The following is a 22,726-nucleotide window of genomic DNA, read 5'->3' as shown; positions in this document are numbered from 1 at the left end:
TCTCTCCCGGCCCGGAATCCCCCCGGCCGCCGTCCGCCAGAGCCGCACGCCCCGCCGGGGGTCCGCCCGGCGCGTCGGGAGCCCGCGGCCGCCGTGCAGGTGAGCGTCCCCCGGGCCCCGGGCTCCGGCCCTGCCCACTCCCCGCCACGGGCCGCGCGGTGGCCGCGGGGACCTGCCCGGCGCGGCCTTTTGTTGGGATGCTTGCGGGGGGAGACCGGGCGGGGCGCGGAGTCCGGGAGTGCGGGGTGCTCGGCTGCTGGGGCTCCGGCCCCGCTAGGCCACGGCTGAAATCTCGGTCGATCGGTGTAGCCTACGGCCGCTGCTGCCGGGCCCAGCGCCCCCGGCCCCGAGTGGGCGGTTGGGGGGTAGGGTGGGTGCGGGGCGCGCCTAGGGGCGCCGGGGCGGAGGCGTCCGACCAGCCACACGCTCTCCTTGGGTGTTGCGTGGGGGCCTCTGGTAGGGCCTGGTGCTGTTGCCCTGGAAGGACTGGGCCACACTGTCCTCGGTCCCCCTCAGCCCCCAGCCTCGCCCCTGAGCAGGCCCAGCGACTGGTCGGCTCAGAAGTTGGCAAAAGTTTTGGGGTTTCACCATCGCGACTAGGTCCACTTGCCCACCCGAACAGGTACCGGAGGTGAGTTTGTGCCCCCACCAGGGCCGCCACTTGTGCTGTGTATCCTGGGACCATTGCCTGCACTCTAACTAGTATTGCTGGGCTGGTTGGAGGGTAGAGTAACCGGAAGGGACTGATCCATGGGTATCCCTTAAGCCCCTTGGGGCCTTCAGACACAGGCAAGCGGACAGAGATGTGTGAGACTTGTGGGGCTCCGGACAAGGTCTCTGGAGTCTCACAGGCTGTTCAATAGATGCAGTAGTTGTGCCTGGGCCTCCTGGGTTGAGGTCAGACAGTTTCCAAGATGTGCCAGGGTCCCTCTTCTTATCCTTGGCTGTGGAGTCAAGGCACTAGAGCCTCTTGTTTTCCCCGGTGATCTCTGCCAAGAGGCTGCCCTATGGATTCCCCACATCCCCAGTGGGGTCTTTCGTGGACTGTTACTACTTGTGCTTCTGCAGCTGGGCACTTGGCATGTCACCTCAAGGGCTCAATAGATGAGTCCATCCTGGAACCTGCCCAAGATGGCTGGGGTATGAGGGTGCTGGCTGTGGCAGAGCCACCTGCAGAAGAGAGTGCCTTGGTGCCTCAGAAGGTGCCCCAGCGCCCCTCCAAAAGGAAACAGCTGACCACCCTCCTGCTTCCCACAGCTGTGTGAATTCAAGGAGTCCTGGGCTCCCTCTGGCCTCAGTTGGGTCAGGAATGAAATGAACAATTGAGCTGTGAGGGAGATCAGTTGTAGAGCTCATGCTTAGCATGCCAGAGGCCCTGGGTGCCAACCCCAGAACCACATAGATAAATCAGTAAAGACAATGGAGCTTGATGTCCACTGGACTCCGAGGGTATAAGGTTATGGGGCCTCAGAGAGCCAAGTGACTTGGCCAAGGCCCCACAGTTTGCAACAGGAATTAGAGCCTAGACTTTTAAAATTTTTAATATTTAAATATTTAAAATTTTATTTTATGTGTATGAGTGTTTTGCCTGTATGTGTGCCATGTGCCCGTGGAGCCCAGAAGAGGGTGTTGGCTCTCCTAGAACTAGAATTACAGACGGTTGTTAGCCACCGTGTGGGTGCTACAAATCTAACCCAGGTCCTCTACAAGAGCTGCCAGTGCTCTTAACCACTGAACCATCTCTCCAGCTCTAGAGCCTTTCTTTAGAGGTGCTCTCTGGCTGTCCTTGAATCCTGCAACAACATTGAAGGCTGTGTAGTATGGGGGTCAGGCACAAAGCATTGTTGGAAAAGTTGTGTACACTCCCCCAGCTCCCAGTGATTGGTGGGAGCCACCAGGCCCTTCTGGTGGATGCGGTTTGTCCTAGTGAGGTGGCCTTTCCACAGGGGGAAGTGACTTGTAGTGTGTTACCTCTCTCAGCTGACTGCCTGCCTTAGGTCCTGGGCATGTTATCCCTCCTAGCATCTCCCACTCTCTCCCCAGCCCCCCGACCAGTTGCATGTTGAAGCTTGTTCTTTTCAGGCTTAGGGGAACCCTACCTTTTTCAGGAGTCCCGCCCCACCCTCTCCTGTCTTCTGTAGTGTTGGTCCCCTCAACCTACAGCACATAGGCTAGCTCCTGCTTGGGCTTCCTTCCCGTCATCTGGGGATGGGAGTGAGTGGGGCATGTCTGGGTCCCCTAAGCTCCAGGATCTAGAGAGGGCTTGGCTAAGTGATCCTGTCCTCCTCTTCCCTCTGGTGTTCTGTTGACCCTGTCCACATATTGAGCACTCACTAGCACCTGTGAATCTGCACAAGCAGCTTTATGGTAGGAGGCTTGGCAGCTGCCTGGAGGAGGGTCCTGAACTGGGGGAAGGGGCCACCAGCCAGCAAAGAATGCAGCTGGGCAGGTGTTCTTCCCGTCTGCTCAAAAGGTCATTCGCCTGGGGACTTGCTAGGGAACTGTAAATAAGTCATTGGCCTCCTAGAAACTGGAATATGGAGGATGAGCCAAGTAGCAAATTGCTAGATATATTAATATATAATCATTGGTGTGATAAGAGCAAGGCCTGCGGAACAGAGAAATCTTGAAGGAAATGTGTAGGAGTTGGCCTGCCATGAAGCTAGGAGATCTACTTGCCAGGCAGAGGGAATTGTGTGTGCAAAGGCCCTGAGGTGGTGGGAGTGTGGCTGTTGAGGAGAAAGCTGTGAAGCTGGGGCCCTGAGAATGGAGGGCGCTGGGGAGAGGTCAAACAAGGCCTGTTATCAGGCCTGGGACCTGTAAGGGCCCCTGGGAGACCTGGAGGAGGAGCTTGGCCTCCAATTTTACATAGGGACTAATTGGTGTCCCCTTTGTGAACCAGCTTAAGCTGGAGGCCAAGGTACAGAGCTGATGGCATAGATATCTGGCTGGATGAGACTGAGCTTTGAAAGCAGAGTGAGAGTCCAACCCAGGAAAGCCAGGGAGTATGAGAGCCAGGGATCAGGAAGCACAATAGAGGATGGTAGTAAACAGGAATGAACTGGAGAGCAGAGAGAGTCATCCAGGGAGATAGAGATATAAGTGCTTGTGTGTCTGCTGGGCCTGGGTTTGAGTTCTCTGACTGCTGAGTGTCCTGCCTGCTGTGTCTTTGTAGCCTTCACTGGATCTTTCTGACAGATTCTTCATCTTGAAGATGGGGACAATACATCTCTTCCTTTCAGGTTAGGGTTAGGGAGGGTACTGTGCCCAGCATTAACAGATACTCAGAAAATGGAACCTGTTTACCCTGTGTGGTGTGGGAAGTCTGTTGGTCTCTTTGGGCCTGGGTTTGCCACTTGTGTGGCTGTGGCCTTAACTCTACAGTCTGAAGCTCCCTATCTAGGCAGGGCTGGTCTAGGAGAGGATGCCGGTAGTTAAGGGCACCTCTGTGCTGGGTGACTGTGAGCCCTGTGGTACCCTTTTCATGTGTCAGAAAGCTGAACAGGGACCATGCAGGTGAGATGGGCTGGCTTTCCAGATGGGAACTAAGGCTTAGAGGGGAGAGGCCACTTGTCTGGGGGTTCCTAGGTGACAACCACGGTCTACCAGTAGAATTCTGAATTCCACATCTAGAACTTAGTGCCCCTGGGGCCTGAGAACCCTTGTAGGCCCTGCATGGAGGCCCAGTTGTGAACCACAGCCTGTTTGAGGTCCTGCTTCTCTCTGGCCTTCTTATGTTCTCTTGTTGCTCTGCCCTCTATGTACCCCTCATTTCCCTGGGAAATCTCTCTGGCTTCCTGGGGAGAGGGTATCTTACCACCTCTAGAGAAGCCTCTGTTTCCTCATCCATGAAGTGGGGCAGTGACTCATGGCTCCCAGGATGTTCCAAGGGGGATGGAACATGATGTCGGGCACACATTAGGTGCTCAATAAATATAAGCAGGGCAGAGCCAGGCATGTGCTGAGGTCCTGCTTCCTCTAGGGGCTTGTCCCCCTTCCTGTGACACAAGGCTGATGCTGTAAAATGGGCTTTCAGCTAGTGGGGCTGAGGAGAGGTCCAGCTAGTAGGGCTGGTTCTACCTCAGTCCTCATGGGCCAGGAAGCCTGGTGTAGGCCACTGTTGTGTTCAAGGCCTTATTCTAGCTGTAAGCCTGGAGTCAAAGCACAGTCTCTGCTAACAGTTTTACCAGCTTGAATCTATAGGATGCTCTGTAAACTTTATTATATCTTTCCCTCCTTGAGAAAGGACAGGGAGTTGGACTTGGGTCCCACAAGCCTGAAGTGTTATGTTGAGAAACATTCTAAAGCCCAATGTTGGCTTCATGGGAAATAGTGCTGTGATAGATTAGTAATGTCTGCTCTGGACAGAAGCAGAGCAAGCGTTGCATTTGTGATATGAATTTGTCATCCCTGATCTCTCTAAAACTTTCCTTCGCTGTAAGGGAAATGAAGGAGAAAGACCCAAGGCAAGCCACCCAAGCTGGAAGGAAGAAAGTACCAACATTTTTCTCTTTTGAGCCAAGGGTTGGTTGTCCCTACCAGCCAGCTTGCCCCTGACCATACAGGTGGCATGACTCGCTAGGAAACTGGGGAGAATCTCAGAGTGGAAAACCAGACCCTCCATCCCACTAGTCCTTGCTGTGGGTCCTTGGGCTTCCCTCAGAACTACTCAGAGGAGTTCTAAAACAAAAAGAGAAACTTAGAAGGGAGAAGAAATTGAGAGATTAGTCCCTTCCTGCTCTGCTCCTCAGTTTCCTTATCTACAGAGCACAGGCTCTAGGATGGGTTACTGACTGGGGCTGGGTGAGTGGGATATTCAGGATGAGTGGGGGGTGTCTGCCATTATTTGGTGATGGTAGACATAGGTCCTTCAACATCCTTGAACCTGCTTCAACTTGCCAACTTAGTTGAATCTGACACTGGGGGTTAGAAACTGGGTTGGAATGGCATCAGAAAGTGTGATGTCCCTGCTGACTTCAGGTCACTCTATGGGTTTGATTTTATTTGATGCCAGTATCTACATGTTATGTTCTCTAGAGCTGGACCACAGCAGGGTGATCCACTGTATCCATTCCCCATCCTGGGGTGGACAGAACTATATTCCTCTTACATGGAAGAAGAGCCAAGGCTCTGAGAGGCTAAGGACTGGGTGTAGTTACCCAGAAAGTGAGGTATGAGCTTTGACCTCTGGGTTCTGGGTGACTATGGACACCTCACCTTTGCTGAGTGCCCCCAATGTGGCTGATGTGTTTCCAGGGAGAGTGTGGGTGCCTCTGATTTTTCTGGGCCTGCAGCCTTGGCTGTCAGGTCTTAGATGGTCAAAGTGCATGGCCTTCTCATGAGGCCTTGGAAGGCAGTTGGCTCTGGGTTTGAATCTGGGCTCTGCTACCTGGTAGCTCTGTCTAATTGTGGGACAATGACTGCCCTGAGCCCTCAGTTTCCCCATCTGTGAAGCACCAGTACAGCTCTGAAAAGGCACCATGACTTTGGAGTATGACATTGTGCGTCCAGTGCTCAGACACAGGACTGCACTCAACAAGTGTTGGCTGCTTTTGAGAGTGTGATGGAAGGTGATTTTGTGGTGGAGCAGGAAGGCCAATTGATCCAGGAACCCCCAGGGCTGTCACTGGCCACCCTGGTCTGTGGTTGGCATGTTCCATGAGTCTAGAAGTGATTGTATTTATTGGAAGCTTGCCGCCTTCATCTAGCTACCTCAAGCCTGAGCCTGCATCCTGTCTCGCCCTGACCTGCCCCAGACCTGACCACATATCTGCCCCCTGACCAAAGTGCCTGAGACCCTCTTACTGTGTGGACTCATGTCCTCAGGGGTATCTGCCACCTGGGCAGTGGGTGCTTCGCGTTGACCCGCACAGCCGGGGATCCAAGGTGCTCTCACCTTGTTTTTGGTGGAGTGAAGCAGAGGCTCAGAGAGGGGTCCTGGAGATGTTGCTGATCTGGGCAGAGCTCCTCCCTCAGCCCCAGCCTCACTTCTCCCGTATTTCTGTTGTGGGGGTACTCAATGAACACTCTGTGAGCTGCTGGCCAGCATCCTGGATACCTTAGCTTGTTGAATCCCCATGCCTTTGCCTGTGCAGGTCCCCCACTCAATTTTTTCTTTGAGACAAAGTCTTGCTCTGTAGTCCAAGCTGACCTGGAACTCACTTTGTAGCTGCAGTGATTCTCCTGCCTCAGCCTTCTGAGTGTTGGAATTACAGGATGTGCTGTTGTACCTGGCTAGGTACCCTACTCTTGCACAGTGCCCTCTAGTGGCCAAGGTACCTCTGGCTCCAGTAGGGCCACTTGCTGTCTTTCCTCTGTGCCTCTGCCCCTTGTTTCCTTCCATCAAGTGTCAACCTCTGCCTACAGGTGGCAAGTCTTTGGGTTTAAAACCTCTACTTGTAAGGAAATGTACAGTAATTATCACTCCCAAGGGAAGGGTGCAGCACTTCACAGTTTGTATACAGTTCACAACATGTATATGTGGTCACCAGTGCACCCCCAGCAGGACTGGGAGGAAGATAGGCAGATGAGGAAACTGGCCTCAGATTGGGCTCCTGTCAGGAGCTCTCTGTGCTTGGGCGGCGGAGCACTACTTCCCAAGTCCTCAGTCTCTTCCTCTTCTGAAGTGCCTCGACTTGTCAGTGACCAGAGAGGTGAAGTGACTTGTCTGGGGTCACACGGTATGGAAGGGGCAAAGCTGATCTGTTTCTTCTGAGGATCAGACAAGAGGCAGATGGTGCCCACCTTCCAACTCCTCTGTGAATAGATGCAGAGCGACCCAGGATGCGGGAGGACTAGGGAAACACAGTTCTCTTCACTCAGGTGGCTCCGCTACCTGCCATCATGGGTGGGGTGGGACTCTGCCTGGCTGGACTGTGCCCTGTGGACTTTGTCCTGAGCTGTGCCAGAGTCCCCAAGGTTAGTAAGGAGCTGAAGCAGGGTAGGCTCCTAACTGGCAGGGAGGAGAGAGTGTTTGGGGTGGTGTGATGAAAGGCTTCCAAGTGGGGTGGTCCATGAGCCCTGGGGGCTTGTGAGTTAAGTGGGTCTCTACTCTAGGACTTGGTTGGGCCCTGAGTGAGGTGGGCAACTGCCAGTATCACCCATGTTGCCGTACCCTCCAAAGTATATCTCCTCTTGGAGCCTTAGAGCAGCCTCCTGCACCCCCACCCGCACCCCACCAGGTGTTCCAAGGCCTGGAACCAGATGAGCCACTGTTCTATTTGGGGACAATTCTGCTGTTCCCGTTTCAATCCTGTGCCCTAGTTTTAGAAGCAACGTGGGTTTAGTTACCAGTTGGCCGTTTGTAGACAGCTCCCCCTCCACCCACTCTGCCCACACCTTAAACCCTTGGGCTTAAAGGCCAGAGCAGACTTTGGCTACCTTTGGAGTTGCCTGGAGCTCCGTCCCTGGATCACTACATAGGCCTTGGTTAGTGGCTGGTGATGTCTGAGACTGTGATGGGATGCTGGGGGCTCTCTGAGAGCAACTTATTTTCTGGGGGAGCCAGATACAGACTTTGGTCATTGCCCTACTGTGAAGTTAGGCTCCACAGGAATAATTACAGCCTAATACAATGCCAGGAGGGCTTCCCAGAGGAGGTGATACCTTGCTTGGGTCTTAAAGGGTGAGCAGAAGCTCATGAGAAAAAAGGGTGAAGGTACGCTGGGAAGAAGGAACCCAGAAACCAAGGCAGAGAGGACGTAGTCTGTGTGTGTGTGTGTGTGTGTGTGTGTGTGTCCATATCCTGGGGCTGCAGAGAAGGGGCTCTGAAGCTGGGCCTGAAACCTACTCCAGCACATTCAGACTTTGGCTCAGTGTGATAGAAGTAGAGTAGGCATGGGTGGAGGACAGAGGCGAAGTGGGACTAGGGTTCAAGATGGGGATCAGAGCCCCTGCCTGGGCAGAGGGCAGAGGCTGGCTTGTGGCTGTGGAGGGAGTGAGTCAGGGAGTCCTTACAAGGAAGAGCTTTGGGGCCCCCATGGAAGGACTAGGGTCTGGGTATGGAGCTGAGTTTGATGGTACAATGAGTGAGCTCTTTTTGAGCTCTGGAAGCCAGGGTTTGGACATGGTGTCCTCTTGGAGGCCCCAAGTGCATGCTGAGGCATTTACACGTGGCCTTGGGCTGTGAGGAAGCCCCTGGGAGATGGGCGTACACAGCTCTGTGGGTCATGGCTGGTTCAGGCAGGGTGGCCTTGCTGAGGTGGCCCAGGGAGCCCTGCTGAGAACAGATGGGTGTGGAGAGCAGGCAGGAACTGGCTGTGCCACTGGCTGAGTCTGGGAGTCACGGGAGTTGGGGGCAGGGAGGGGGTATGCCACAGGCCCCTGCCATACAGCATCTCTCAGGCATGCTGCCCCCGCAGGAAGTGTGTGTGGGAATCCTGTGCTAGCCCCAGTGGCGGGTTCTGCAGGCACCTGGGGTGGGCTCTGGCCTAGGCCCCAGCCTCCCTCCCTTTGGGTGAACCTCACAGGGCACAGTCCATCCCCCTAGAGCTCCTCATGGGCTGAGAACTGCTGATGTCCATTGTGGGGCCCAACAGGCCTGACTTTGAAGCCTGCTTTAACCCAGCTTGGAGGCTTTGGCCAAATGACTTTGCCCTTCAGAACCTCAGTTTCTCCACCTGCGGAAATGGAGCTGAGGCTCTGAAAGCCTGTCCCCAGTGTTGTACAGCCCTGGGAGGACCTGGCTCCAAGCCGCAGTCTTACTGGGCTGCCAAGGGGCAGCTTCCGGGTGCCCTGGGCTCTCAGCTCTGAGGACAAAGCTCCTTTGTGGTGAGACAGATGGAGCCCGGGAGCCCCCTCCCTGGGGAGCAGGACTTTCTTGCCCCTCCTCTGCACTCAGTCCCCTGCGAGAAGGAGCTTTCTGAGGCTGAGGTTGGGAACCCAGTGAGTTGCACAGCTTCGCTACCTTGGCTGGCTCTAGCTGGGAGCTCAGTGTTTCTTCTCTGTCTGGACCACTTCTCTGGGTCCCAGGTGTCCCTGGCAATTCTTGAGGTTCTGTGGATGCTCCGCTCATCTATCCTTCCATCCATTCATTCATCTTCCCATTCATCCATCTTTCTTCCCTCCCTCCTTTCCTCCCTCCTTCTCTCCCTTCCTCCCTCCCTCCTCCAGGCACCTTCCCCTTGCTGGGTCCTGTGCTTTTGGTAACTGTCTGTTTTGACCTGAAGGTGTACCAAGAGTCCAAGCAACATGTTAGTATGATCATGCCACCTGCCACCTGAGTATTCATCTGTGAGGGGGCACAGGTGGCCTTGTACTTACTGAGATTGCTGCCATCAGAGCTGAGGTCCAGGTCAGAAAAGAAGTAGAGGCCTCAGGGAGGCTGAGGGATCCTGGAGGTCCCTGAGGAGGTAGCTTCTGTGCTGAGACTGGAAGAGAGTGGAGTTGACTGGGGGTGCTGCTTTTGAAAGCCCTGTTGGGGTAGGTGGCATGCATCCTGAAGACCCAAAGGAAGTGAGGGAGTGAAGAGTGGTGTGGAGTAGGTAGAATGTACTGTGGGTAGAGGGAATGGCATGTGCAAGGGCCCTGAGGTAGGAGCATGCTGTGTTCCTAGGGAAGGGGAGATTGTGGACCAGTACAGGTAGAAGGAAATGAGGGAAAGGGGGCAGGGGGGACTTGGTATGGTGGTCAGTTGGGTCTTGGGGCCCCTGTAAGGACTTAGTCCTTTGTTGTAGGGGTACGGACTATGAGGGGCTTGAGGTTTGACAAATTCAGATTGGCATTTCTCAGAGGTTCTCTACCCCAGTTGGGCCTGGTAAGGGGCTGTGGCCATGGGGAGAAAGAAGGAAGTGATTTCAGGGTGTTTGGAGCTGGGAGTTTGTGACTGGGTTATGTGAGGACAGGAAACTGAGGATCAGAGTGGCTTCCCTGAGTGGGGCAGAGCTGGACTTGGACACTCAAATGCAAGGCCTAGGGAACCTATGGTTTTGGGGGAATATAGACCCTGCTCCCCAAATTCCAGCCAGCAGCTTTGGAGTATACCTGTCTCCTAGCCTGGATCTTCTTTGGGGGCTGTGCTACCCAGTGCACCTCCAGGCTGGAGGGTTTAGATACTACCCTGCCATATGACTTGAGCCTCAGTTTCCTCTACAGTGGGCACAGTGGAAGTCCCTACTCACAGTCTGGTGGGGAAAGTGGACAGGCCAAAAAGCAAGTGTTCAGTCCCTGCAGGTGTTTAGAGTCGGTGTGAGGGCTGCACACTCAGCTGGCAGTGAGGCAGGACTGGAGTTGTGAGTGCATTCTTTCATTGACCTCAGCACCTTGGGGTTAAAGGTTCCTGGAATCAATGCCCAGTACCTTTTTCCATATGGGGAAACTGAGCCCAGAAAGGTACCAGGGTCTACAGAAAGCCTCCTAGCCAGGTGGAGCAGGTCAGAGTTTCTCTGCCGTGTTACCTGCTGCCCAATCCCAGGACCCAGCTCCCCCTGCCCTTCAGTCTCTACCTACTTCCCTTCCTTCACAGAGTGTCCAGCAGCTCCCTCTGCCCTTCAGTCTCTACCTACTTCCCTTCCTTCACAGAGTGTCCAGCAGCTCCCTCTGCCCTTCAGTCTCTACCTACTTCCCTTCCTTCACAGAGTGTCCAGCAGCTCCCTCTGCCCTTCAGTCTCTACCTACTTCCCTTCCTTCACAGAGTGTCCAGCTGTTTGACATTAAGACACAGTTTGTCATTTACAAAGTTCATGCTTCAGAGCCTCCACTGAATTACAACAAAAAATAGAAGCAAGACAAAACAACCTCAATTTTGCAATCTTGTCTTAGGCTACATTCCTAGCTGCACTGGGGTTCTGTGGCCTGAGGTTCATATGTCTTCCCAGGCTGCAGGTCCTGGGTCTAAAAGCACCCTTTTGCATTTGCAGGACCAGCTGGAGCCTGCAGGTGTTCCTCCCCAGTGGCACTGGCAAAGCCAGTTTGAAGCCGGACAGCCCCTAGCATGCCTGCTCTGTGAATGCCAGACCAGGCATGTTCAGGCTGCGGTGGCCCTCGGATGGCCCCCAATGGCCCCCACTCACTCCTGGCTCACTCCTTACTCACTTGGCAAACATGCTCTTCCCACTCCCAGCTGAGTTCCTGGCTCAGGCCTGTGCTGGGTGGGGCTTGGGGCTTTGCACTTGACAGCCACTGTAATTTGGGTGGTTAGAGGCTCTACTGGAACATGTACCACACAGGGTACAGGGAGGGCAGGGGTCAGGGCATGGGCTCTATGGCCTAGGCCTGCTATCTCTTCCTAGGGGGCTTGGACAGGGTCCATCCATCCACCTATCTACCCACCCATACATTCACTCTCTTGCCTACCTACCTATCTGTCTACTTATCCACCCACTTTCCCAGCCGTCTTCCATCCACCCATCTATCTTCCTACCTATCCATGTATTTACTTACCCATCTGTCTTATCCATCTGTCTATCTAGCCCCCACACGCATCGAGTCATCTGTCTATCTATCTATCTATCTATCTATCTATCTATCTATCTATCTATCTATCTATCTATCATCTATCTATCTATCTATCTGGCATCTATCTGGCATCTGTCCATGTAATCTACCTACCCATTGAACCTTCCATCTATCCATCCATCCATCTACACACTTATCCATCCATCATCTATCCATACAGTAAAGAATCACCAGCTGGACACCAATCCCTTCTTTTTCAGTGGTCACAGTCCAGTAGAGGAAATAGAAACCCAGCAAACAAAGGATCTGTGTGCGTGGTCTCTTAAGAGGGAGCCAAGTGCTGTGGATCCTGCATAAACTAGGGAAGGGGTTTGAGATGCCATCTGGGAAATGGATGGGCTGCTGTTAGGTGGGTGGCCAGGGAAGGAACTAATGTTGAAGGGCTGGCAGGTGCTGGGAGTGGGTGTGGGTATATGACTGGAGGGAGGGAACACCAGTGCAAAGGCCCTGAGGCAGGGGCATGCCTGGCGTGTTGGAGCAACAGCAAGAGGCTGGGGGACAGAGTAAGCAGGAAGAAGATAGAGGGTGAGGAGGGCAGTAGGACCCAAAGGGAGGAGCAGGGAGGCTTGACGACCACAGTGTGAAAGTGGGCTGTGGACTGAGAGTATGGTGGGGCCACATTAGGTGCTGGGTGCATCTGGCTGCTAGCTGCAGAACAGATGGTGGATGCAGGGGCAGATGTGCCGTGGGCAGGAAAAAGGGGTTGTGCAGTCTGGAGTAGTTGTTGGGAGGGGGTGAGAGAATCAGGCCTAATTCTTTTTCGTTAATGGGCTCATCATCTTTCTGTATTGTGGAGACCTTGCACCTTGGAGCCATTGCAGAGCCCCTGGCCCCTCCTTCCCCCTCCCTGCTGCTCCTCACATTCTAGAGTGGATTTCTGAACTGCTTCACCTGCACGTTTTGTACCTCTAAAAGGAGCGCTAAGTAGCCACGGATCCATAATAACTAAAGCTCACAGTTCTTCCCTGTCACTTCCCTCCTCCTCCCCCCAGATGCCTTTTGCTGGAAAGGCTGATGCAGGTCAGTTGGCCCACTGCTCCACTGGGTTCCATGCCGAGTGCAGGGCGTAGTGGGTGCTCAGTGCCTCGTGGTTGCTGCTCTGATGGGCATTGGGCACACAGCATGCTTGCTGGACTCCAGGCTTAGTCTCGGGCCTTCACGATAGGAACGCATTCATACTCATGGCTGTTTTGTTTATCTGGATTTTATGAGAGAAAACAGGCAAAGAGTGGTAGAGAAACTTTCCCTTGGTCACACAGTGAGGAAGGACCCAAGGGGGCTCTGTTGGCCCAGAAAAAGAGGGGTGCCTCTTTTCATCTGGGTAAGGATAGGTGAGGCTGGGAACTGCCTGTGATCAGCCCCTGAGAGTATCTCGGAGCTTTCATGGAGTGAAGGGCGTGTGCTGGAGGATTGTATAGGGAAGGTGAAGCAGTGTGGGAGGGAGGGGGAAGGGAGATGGAAGCAGTGGTCCCCAGCAGGCATGGGTGTTAACGGTCTGAACCATCTTGCTGACCACTGCCCTCCACCCCAGTCATGCTTACATGCCCTGTCCCTAGTTCACGGAGAGGAGAGACTGGCCCTTCTTGCCTTAGGCACCTGTGGGCTAGGGCAATGGGGGTTGGAGCCAGGACTGCTTTTGCTGTGGGGCCTGGCTACTTGGTGTTCCTGCCCACCCGTGTCCCCAAGGGAGATGCCACCTGGGTGTGGGCGGGGAGGAGGGGGCACTATGTTCTCAGAGCTGAGTAGCAGCTAGAGCTGCTGGCAGGGAACAGCGGGCACCGTGGGCAGGGCCTGGCTGGCAGCACCCTTCAGGGCCCATCTGCCTGTCACTAGCAGGGAGGGGCAGCCAGATGACCTTGGAGAGGTTGGGAGAGGACTGAATGGAACTTGTCACCTCAGTGAGCCACCAGGGTTACCCCCTGATCTTTGGTCTCCTGGGGCCTCTGTGCCCTGGGCACTGACTGAGGCCCAGGTGATGTGTGGTCTGCCCAGGGTCACACAGTGATGCTGATGGAGTCCTCCCTGACCTGGACTCATGAACGAACTGTCTTGGGGTGTCCCTCAGGCTGGCAGCTCCTCATTTAAGCTGAGAACACCCTGGCCATACCTCCTTATCTCCCAGTGCTGTTGTCTCCCCTCCCTGCCTCCTCCTGGGGCAGGGTGGAGAGGCAGGGCTTCCTGGCCAGAGGCCTTCCCTGTCCTCAGGTATAAGGCCATATGGCCTCAGCCTGCTCCAGGGTTGCTGAGAGCCTCAAGAGGGTGGTGTGAACCCTAGCAGAAAGGTCCCAGTCCTATCTACACCACTCCCCACCCCAGGCTGTGTTCCAGGAAGGATCAATCCAGCCTCAGGCTCTTCTTTGAGAGCCTTTCCCAGCAGCCCCTGGAGCAGCCTGCTTTAGGAGATGCTGGGGCTAGGGTCAGGGCCAAGGGGGGCTTACACCATCACCAGCTGCCTCAAGATGGGATTTTAGGCTCATCATTTGACCCAGTTGCTTCTTCCTCATCTGTAAAATGGGCTTTAGGGGATGACACATAGGGGCTGGGCATGGTGTGCATGCCTATAATCCCAGGCCTCGAGGGGCAGAGGCAGGTAAATATCTGTGCCTCATCTGTATAATAGAGTTCCAGCACTTGGGAGGCTAAGGACAAGAAAACCCATAAAAAGTGGCTGAGAATGTATCTCAGTTGATAAAATGCTTGCCTAACATGCACAACGCCCTGGGTCCCAAGCATCACGTAAACTGGACATGGGAGGCGAAGGCAAGATTAGAAGCTCAGAGTCATCCTGGGCTACATGAAGTGAGTTTGAGGCCAGCCTGGAAAAGGCACATAGTAGGTGCTAAGTGAACCTCAGTCCTCACTACATATTTCTTCATCTCAGTGTCCTTAACACATTCCAAAGCTGTGTGTGGAAGAACACCCAGGTGAGCAAGCAGTCCCACTGATAAAGTTAAAGGGAAAAACCAGGAGTGCTGCCTGCCCTTGGGGAGCATCCCACCAGCATGAGGAAAAAGGAAAAGAATCAGGAGCAATGCCTGCTTTTGGGGAGCTTCCCACCTGCATGAGGAGAAAGGAGATAGAATCTGCAGCAAGATGCTTACCTTCCAGGAGCTTTTCACCAGCATGAGGAAATAGGAAAAAAATATCAGGAGAGATGCCTGCTCTTGGGTTGGCCATGACATGTGAGACGGTTGTGGGGTGATACCCTCCCAGGTCCTCTAGCCTACCACAGATGATAACTGATGGAGACCTGTCTATATGTCAGCTGAGTACCCAGCCCTAAGCCCCATATTCTCTCTTGCTCGCTCCCTCCCTCTAGGTGGTCCTCACTGGCCTGGGAGGTGGAGGGAAGACTACATCAGCCTGGCTACCTGGGGCCCATGATGTGTACCCCTCTGTCCAGCTTCTATTCTCCTTTAAAAGAATGAGCTGGCCCATGGGCTCTGGACTCTCTGTGAGTCCAGCTGGGACCAGTGACCTTGGGGAGGGGGCTTGGAGACAGCGGAGCCCTCAGCTGGTCTAAGGTAGTCTTGGATGGTGGCCTGGCATCTGATGGCTTCATTGAGTGTCTCCTGTCGTCTCTGGGGGCAGACACACTGGTTGTCCTTATGTGACCAGGTTATGGTGAGAACCAGGAGCTGACTATGGGGGTCAGAGTAAAGTCCCTTGCCATGGCAGCCCATGGGCTTGGACTATGCCTCTGCTGCCACCCAGAGTGACAGCAAAGGATGCTTTGAAGGACTTGCCCAGAACCCCCAAACCATGGTGCCATCCCCTACCTAGCTGTATAGGTCCTACGGGAAACTGTGCACCACCCTCTGTACCTGCCACCTCTTCACTCATTCCCACATAGCACCCATACCCACTCTCCCAGTGCCCAATGGTGCTTCTGTTACCAGGAGACATTCCTGGTCCTGCTGAGGACAGCTGGAGGGAAGAGATGGTACCTGACACAGGTCCTGCCGTGTGCCTTCAAGGATGGGCCCTGGGCTATAGGAGACTGTGGAGCTCTGACAGTCCCAGCATGTTCTCCCCCAATGCTGTGTTGCTGTGTGACCTTAGGCAACTAGTCAAACTTCTTGGTTCCTCAGCCTCTTCTACAAAAGGGAGCTGATGACACTGCTGGGGTGGGGCCTCCTGGGTTTGTGTTGTTGAGTGGAGTGTACTTTGAGTTACCCTCCTCTGAGAGCCCCCCCAGTTTAGATGTGTTCTGGGGTCTCCCCTCCTTGGGCTTAAGGAAGGGCAGAGGGGGCTGAGAGAGTATGCTTTGAGAAGCGGAGTCTGCTGTGTGACAAGAGGCAGTCCCTTGACCTCTCTGAGTCTATGTTTGGTGTGGTCTGGGCAATGCTCTGCCCAGCCCCCACTGTTCCTGTCACTGTACCTTTTATGGTTCTTTCCTTATGTCTTCAGTCCCCTGGCTGCAGTGAGCTAGTATGTAGTAGGTACTTAGCCTAGTGGACTGATGCAGCCAGTGAGTGCACAGGGATGAGTGCCCTGGACTCTTACATGCTGGAGATGCTGCCCTCCCTGCTGTGGGGACCCTGTCCCCACAAGTTCTGCTTCAGTCTGCATCTGCAGGAAACCTCCCCAGTCTGCCGCTGGAGCACACTGCTTGCTGCTCTCTGCACACTCACTCTGAGGCTTTGGGTGATTGAAACAGTCACCTGATGTCCATAGTGACGTGTGTAACCTGCAGAACTGCACATGGAGAGCCTTGTTACAGCCATGTGGGAATGTCACTGGTCACTGTCATCTTTCCCTCTGCAGGACGGAACACAGAGGCTGAGAGTGTGCCAGTGACCTGAGGAGCCATGCCAGGCCAAGTCAGGATCTGAGAAGGCAGGTAGGCTGTGTGCATGCCAGTTTCTGAGATAGGATCTCATGTAGTACAGGTTGGCCTGAACTCATTATGTAGCCTAGGCTAGCCTCCAACTCAAGGTAGTCCAGGCTGGCCTTGAACTCACTACATAGTATAGACTGGCTTCCAACTCAATATGTAATCCAGGCTGGCTTCCAACTCACTGTATATAGCACAGGCTGGCCTTGAACTCATGATCCTCTGATGTTGTAATTTGGGTAGATCTTATCAAAATTTCCTTTGGAGTAGTATGTGTGTATTCCACCCCCTCTGGCTCTCTTCTCTCTCCTACCAGGCTGGGGCTGGTTCTGGATTTGGGGCTGAAATATAGAAATACAATTTGTGCTGGGTGTGGTACCACACAACTTTAATCCCAGCACTTGGGAGGCAGAGGCAAGTGGATCTCTGTGAGTTCAAAGCCAGCCTGGTCTACAGTCGTATGCCCCCACACCCGGCCCTCCTTGCAGTTTTTAAAAAATATTTTATTTATTATTTTTATTTTATGTGTATAAATGTATTGCCTGCATGTATTTAAGTGCACCCATGTCATGCAATGCTTGTGGAGGTCAGAAGAGAGCATTGAATTTCCCTGGAACTGAAGTTATAGATAGTTGTAGGTTGCCATGTGGGTACTGGAAATTGAACCCAGGTCCTCTGCAAGAGCAGCCAGTGGTCTTAACTGCTGAGCCATCTCTCCAGTCCCCCTTGCAGCCTTTTGAAATGTGCAGTGCATTGCTACCTTTCAGAAACCTACTATTCAGTGACACACTAGGACTCCCTCCTCCTAACTAGAAATTTTTAGCCACTAACCAACCTTTCCCGATTCCTCTCTGTTTTCCTCCCCAGCCTCTGGTTGCCACCATTCTATCCTAACTTCCATATCAATTTTTGAGGCTCCACATGTGAGTGAGATTGTGTGGGAATTGTCATTCGGTGCCTGGCGTGTTTTCCCTTCCCATGTGCTTTCCAGTTCTACCCATGTTGTTTCAGGTGACAGAGTTTTGTGTTTTTTTATGGCTGAATAGTATTCCATCACAATGTACCACATTTTCTTTGTTTTCATGCCTTGGCTGTTAGGAACAATGTCACTGTAAACATGGGGGCACTGTGTCCCTTTGATGCACCGATTTTACTTTGAAACTGGAGGGCAATCTTATTGGAGTTGGAGAGAAAAGCAACAGTCTTGGGCAGGCTGCAGAAGTCAGTTGCTGGGAGGATGGAGATGGATAGGAGTGAAGAAAAGTCATGTTTTTTGAGTCGGAGGTCAGGAAAGCAGGTGGGCTCCTGGGTGGAAGCCTGCAGCGCCTGCATAGGATAGGGACTTTTCAGATAGAGACTGAGGGTGCCAGAGTGCGGGAGAGCCAGGTCAAGGGATCCAGAAAGAGAAAAGACAAACTTCCACTCTCTGAGTAGAATGCAGACAGTGGGCCCGGAGGCTCTGACAGCTCTGACACTCCTCCTCTGGACGTACACAGTTGGCGAAACTCTTGTTTACCTATTTTTCAGTTGATGGGCATTGGGTTGTTTCCACTGTGGGGCCACAATCAATACTGTGGCTGTGGGTGATTGAGGGGTGAGTTTTGTGTAGGTCTATCTTTTCCTTCCCTCCCCCCTCCCTCCCTCATTCCCTCCTTCCCTCTCTTCCTCTATTTATTTTTATTTATGTGTATGAGTGTTTTTCCTGGATGTATGTGAGTGCACCTGTGTTATGCAATGCTGGCAGAGGCCAGAAGACAGTGTTAGATCCCTGCAACTGGAGTTACAGACGGTTGTTAGTTGCTGTGTGGGTGCTGCAAACTGAACCCAGGTCCTTTGCGAGAGCATCCAGTGCTCTTCACGGCCAGGTCATCTCTCCAGCCCCTGTTGAACCTTTAGAAGAAAGGTTGGGCTGTGTTTTCAAGGTGCCGCGTCACCAAATGTACCACAGCAGTAGAGGAAGGTCTGAGTCTCGCATGTACGGGACAGTGCTTGGCGCTGGTTGTCTTTCTGATGACAGCCCTTCTGTGGGCAGGACATGGCATCTCACGTGATTCACTTGCCTTTTCCAGTAGGTTCTGACCATGAGCTTCTGTCTGTGTGCTTATTGGCCAGGTTTTGGTTTCTGGGAGAAATGCCTGTCTGTGTGCATCCTTTGCCTGTATTTACTTCTTTTGGTTTTTTGAGACAGGCTCTCCCTACAGCTCCAGCTGGCCTATAATTCACTATGTAGACCAGACCAGGCTGGCCTTGGTCCCTCAGAGATCCAGCTGCCGAAGTGCTGGGACTAAAGCTGTGTACTATCCTGCCTGGCTCTGTGCCCGTTTTAAAATTGGGTTGTCTTTGTTGTCTAGTTGGTCTTTTTTAAAAAAATCGCAGTGCTGGGGTCTGAATCTAGGTCCTCACACATGCAAGTATGCACTGCCACTGAGTTACCCTGTTTTTTTTTTTTTTCTCCACTTATGTGTTTGTGTATCTGTGTGTGTTTTTATGTATCTGTACACACACATGCATGTGGATACCCTCAGAGGCTAGAAGAATGTGTCAGATTCCCTAAAGCAGGAGTTATAGTTGGTTTTGAGGCACTTGATTCTGGTGGTGGGTTCTGGAGCTCAAACTCAGGTTTTCATGCTTGTATGGCAAGCACTTTACCGACAGCCATCTTCCCATCTTAACAACATTTGCTCTTGTGACTCATGAACAAGAGGTACCCTTCCTATTAATTTGCTCTTCACTGATTTCTTGCAACAATTTTTATAGTTTTCAAAGTATGTATCTGGGGGCTTGGAGAGATGGCTCAGCGGTTAAGAGCACTGGCTGTTCTTCCAGAGGACCCGGGTTTGGTTCTCAGAACTCACATGGTGGCTAACAAGTGTCCGTAACTCCAGTTCCAGGGGATTCAACACCCTCTTTTGACCTCCTCAGACACTGCACGACATGGTGCACTTACATACATGCGAGCAATATACTCATACACATAAAATTTTTAAAAATGTCTTTAAAAAGTCATATCTTTTGTTAATCTTCCAAATTTTTTGATGTTATGAGATATTAATTTTGGTTTTGGTTTATTGATTGCTAATATATAGAGATGCAATTTATTTATTTTGTGGTCTAGAGATAAAGCCTAGAGCCTTATAAATGCTTGATAAGCATTGTACCACTGAGTCACACCCCCAGCTCTATTTTTATTTTATTTAAAATTTTATTACATTCGGCCAGGCGTGGTGGCGCACGCCTTTAGTCTCAGCACTTGGGAGACAAAGGCAGGTGGATCTTTGTGAGTTCAAGACCAGCCTGGTCTACATAGTAAGTTCAGGTCAGCTGGGACTACAGGGAGACCCTATTTCAAAAAGACAAAAAAAAAAAATTATTACATTCTTATTTATCTATTTGTGTGTGTGTGTGTGTGTGTGTGTGTGTGTGTGTGTGTGTATGCACAACACGCAAACAACTTCTGCTGGACCTCTGGGCTTATTTCTTCCTGATCTTTAGGATGGTGTCCGATCCCGGCTTTTCTAGATGCCCTCTGTAAGGTGAGGGCATTTCCCTCTTGCCCCGTTTCTTCTCTCTCCCCTTCCTCCTGTCTTACTTCTCCTGACCCCCTTTCTGTGATAGAGTCTCACTTTGTAGGCCAGGATGGCTTTAAAACTTATGATCCTGCATCCACATCACAAGTGCTGGAATCCCAGGTGTGTGCCTCCGGCACCCCCAATTCCCTTTTTGTGTGTTTTTTGTGCTGAAGGGGTGTGGGGCTTCATCAGATCCCTTTTCCATATAGCTGAGGTCATTGCATGGAGGTCACCATGTGGCTTTACTCTGAAGGGTGGTGTGTTGCAGTCACTGGTTTTCAGAAATGAAACCAAACTTATATCCTGGGATCACCAAATACTTAGGTCTGTATGGTCTTTTCATATATGTCTAGAACTGGTTTGCTCACATTCTGTGTATGATTTATTTTATTTTATTATTTTTATTTTATGTGTATGAATGTATTGCTTGCATGTAGGCAGGTGCACCCATGTCGTGTAGTGCCTGTAGAGGTCAGAAGAAGGCATCAAATCCCCTGGAACCGGAGTTATAGACTGTTGTTAGCTACCATATGGGTGCTGGGAATCAAACTGGGTCCTCTGCAAGAGCAGCCAGTGCTCTTAACCACTGAGCCATCTCTCCAGCTCCCCTGTGCATGATTTTTACCTCCATATTTCTAGGAGGTCCATCTGTCATTTTATTGTGATGTCTTTGTGTGTTTCTGGTGTTGAAGAGCAGGCTTCATGGGATGAGTTAGAGGTGTGCCCTGGTAAAGAACTGGCCTTGATTCTCCCTGAGTGCCTGGTCCAGTCTGCCTCCTCTCAGCTTCTTGGCTAAGGTCAAAGGAAGTCAACAGTGAAGCTATCTGGGCCTGGACTCTTTTTAAAGGGAAGATTAAAAATCACTAATTTGGGGTTGGGATTTAGCTCAGTGGTAGAGGGCTTGCCTAGCAAGTGCAAGGCCCTGGGTTCCGTCCTCAGCTCCGAAAAAAAAAAAAAAAGACAAAAATCACTAATTTGCTGGGTGTGTTGGTGAATGCCTTGATCCCAGCACTTGGGAGACAGAGACAGGTGGATCTCTGTGAGAGTGAGGCCAGCCTGGGGTTACAGAGAGACCCTTGTAGCCCTACCCCTTCTTGACTGGTGCTGAAAAACCGAGGTTAGACCAGGAGTCCTCTGGCTCTGCAGCTGGGGAGCCGTTTCACTTCCCTCCTGAGAGCCTTAATTGAAAGCTGAGTGTTTGAAGTTCATACAGATGTGAGCACTCAGATACAGATTCTATGATAAGTGCTCAAGCAGTACAAAACAGGAATTTCCCACCACAGTAGTGAGAAAGTAGCACAGGGCTCCCAAGTCCATAGCGACTGGCCCAGTCAGAGACCTCCTGTGATATACGCAGAAACATGAAGTGGGGGGCACTCCCACCTGCACTGGTATTCCAGGGACAGCTGTCTAATCGGTCTGTTCTAGCATCCTGGGAGGAGACTACTCCCTCCTCAAGCCTCCACACCAACAAAGTCCACTACAGACAGACCCTGTCTCAGAAAGGAACAACAACAAAAAAAAATCACTAATTCACAGCCTGGTCTACATAGTGAGTTCAAGGCCAGCCAGGGCTACATAGTGAGATTTTATTTAAAAAAAAAAAATTAATAATTTCAGGGGCTGGAGAGATAGCTCAGCAGTTAAGAGTACTTGCTGCTCGCTGACCCTCCTAAAACAAAGACCTCTAGATAGGCTGACTAGATTCACCAGAAGGGCAAGTAGTGGGGAATGACTGGGGTGCCAACAACACAGCAGACAGTAGCAGGGATGTCAGAGTGTAAGGGCTCTAGTGGGGGGAGGGAGGCTATGGGAGGGTGCTATTTGGGAAGTGGGTGTATAAAAAAAAAATTCTTCAAAGCATAAAAATTTGCTCCTTAATAATTAGTAGATGTGAAAAACATTACCATTGAAATCTACCTGATGACTTTATATCCATGCTCAGATGCCAAGGAGCTCAGAAAGTAACTGACTGTGACTAGTAATAATCAGATATATAGAGATTAGAAATGCATGTACATCTTAGTGTCAATTGTATTAAAAATGAATTTTTCTGTATGAAACTGTATTTTAATAATGAAATGGAGATCTTTTTTAAAGTTTAAAACCTCATTTAATTTTATGTCTTACAGGGTTTATATGGAGTACAATATTGTGTAACTGTACTAATTCAACTGTAAACCTAAAAATTTACAGCCAATTTTGAAGGAGACGCATCTTAGCTCTGGAAATTGTTATTGAATATGTCAATGCTGTTGTAATGAAATGCTTCTTCTAATTACATGGTTATTAAATAAATAATTAAAAAAAAAAGAGTACTTGCTGCTCTTGCAGAGGACCCAGGTTCAGTTCCTGTTTTCCAAGTAGAGCAGCTCATAACTGCTTGTAACTCTAACCCTAGGGGATCCAATGCCTTCTTCTGGCCTTTGTGGGCATGCACACACATGCACATACGCTTACACTCATAGACACATAATACATTTAAAAGAATGACTAATTGGGCTGGTGAGATAGCTCAGCAAATAAAGGCACATGCTGAAAACCCAATGCCTGAGTTTGATCAATGGGACCCACATGGTGGAAGGAGAGAACTCATTCCACTAGTTGTCCTCTGACCTCCCCACATACTCTGTGGCATGCATGTGTACATACATGCTTACATTCATCCATTTCACCGGTTACCAGTTTGATAGTGTTGTTCCTGGAAGTTGTCTTACACCCCTGTTTCTGTTCTTCTGTCCCTTTGTTCCTTCCTCTCTTTCAACAGGTCTTTGCTGTGTAGCCTAGGCTAGCTTCAAGCTCATGATCCTGCCTCAGTCTCCAGAGTGCAGGAATTACAGGAGTGGGCCACCACACTTGCTTATCT

At 51.6% G+C, this 22,726-nt stretch overlaps 1 protein-coding gene across 1 annotated transcript in view; it reads left to right on the top strand.

The window, feature by feature from the left end:
• Positions 1-22,726, top strand: part of Src (SRC proto-oncogene, non-receptor tyrosine kinase) — a 53,774-nt gene that overhangs the window by 1,347 nt on the left and 29,701 nt on the right. Inside the window, exon 2 of the mRNA XM_029557492.1 lies at positions 16,222-16,297. The gene's annotated coding sequence lies outside the window, so the exon portion shown is untranslated. The remainder of the gene's footprint in view (positions 1-16,221; positions 16,298-22,726) is intronic.

This window comes from Nannospalax galili, unplaced genomic scaffold, assembly GCF_000622305.1.
Source record: "Nannospalax galili isolate Female #2095 unplaced genomic scaffold, S.galili_v1.0 scaffold228, whole genome shotgun sequence".
Classification (NCBI taxonomy): domain Eukaryota; kingdom Metazoa; phylum Chordata; class Mammalia; order Rodentia; family Spalacidae; genus Nannospalax; species Nannospalax galili.
The sequence above is the reverse complement of the archived record's forward strand: the minus strand, read 5'-3'. Positions and strand labels throughout refer to the sequence as shown.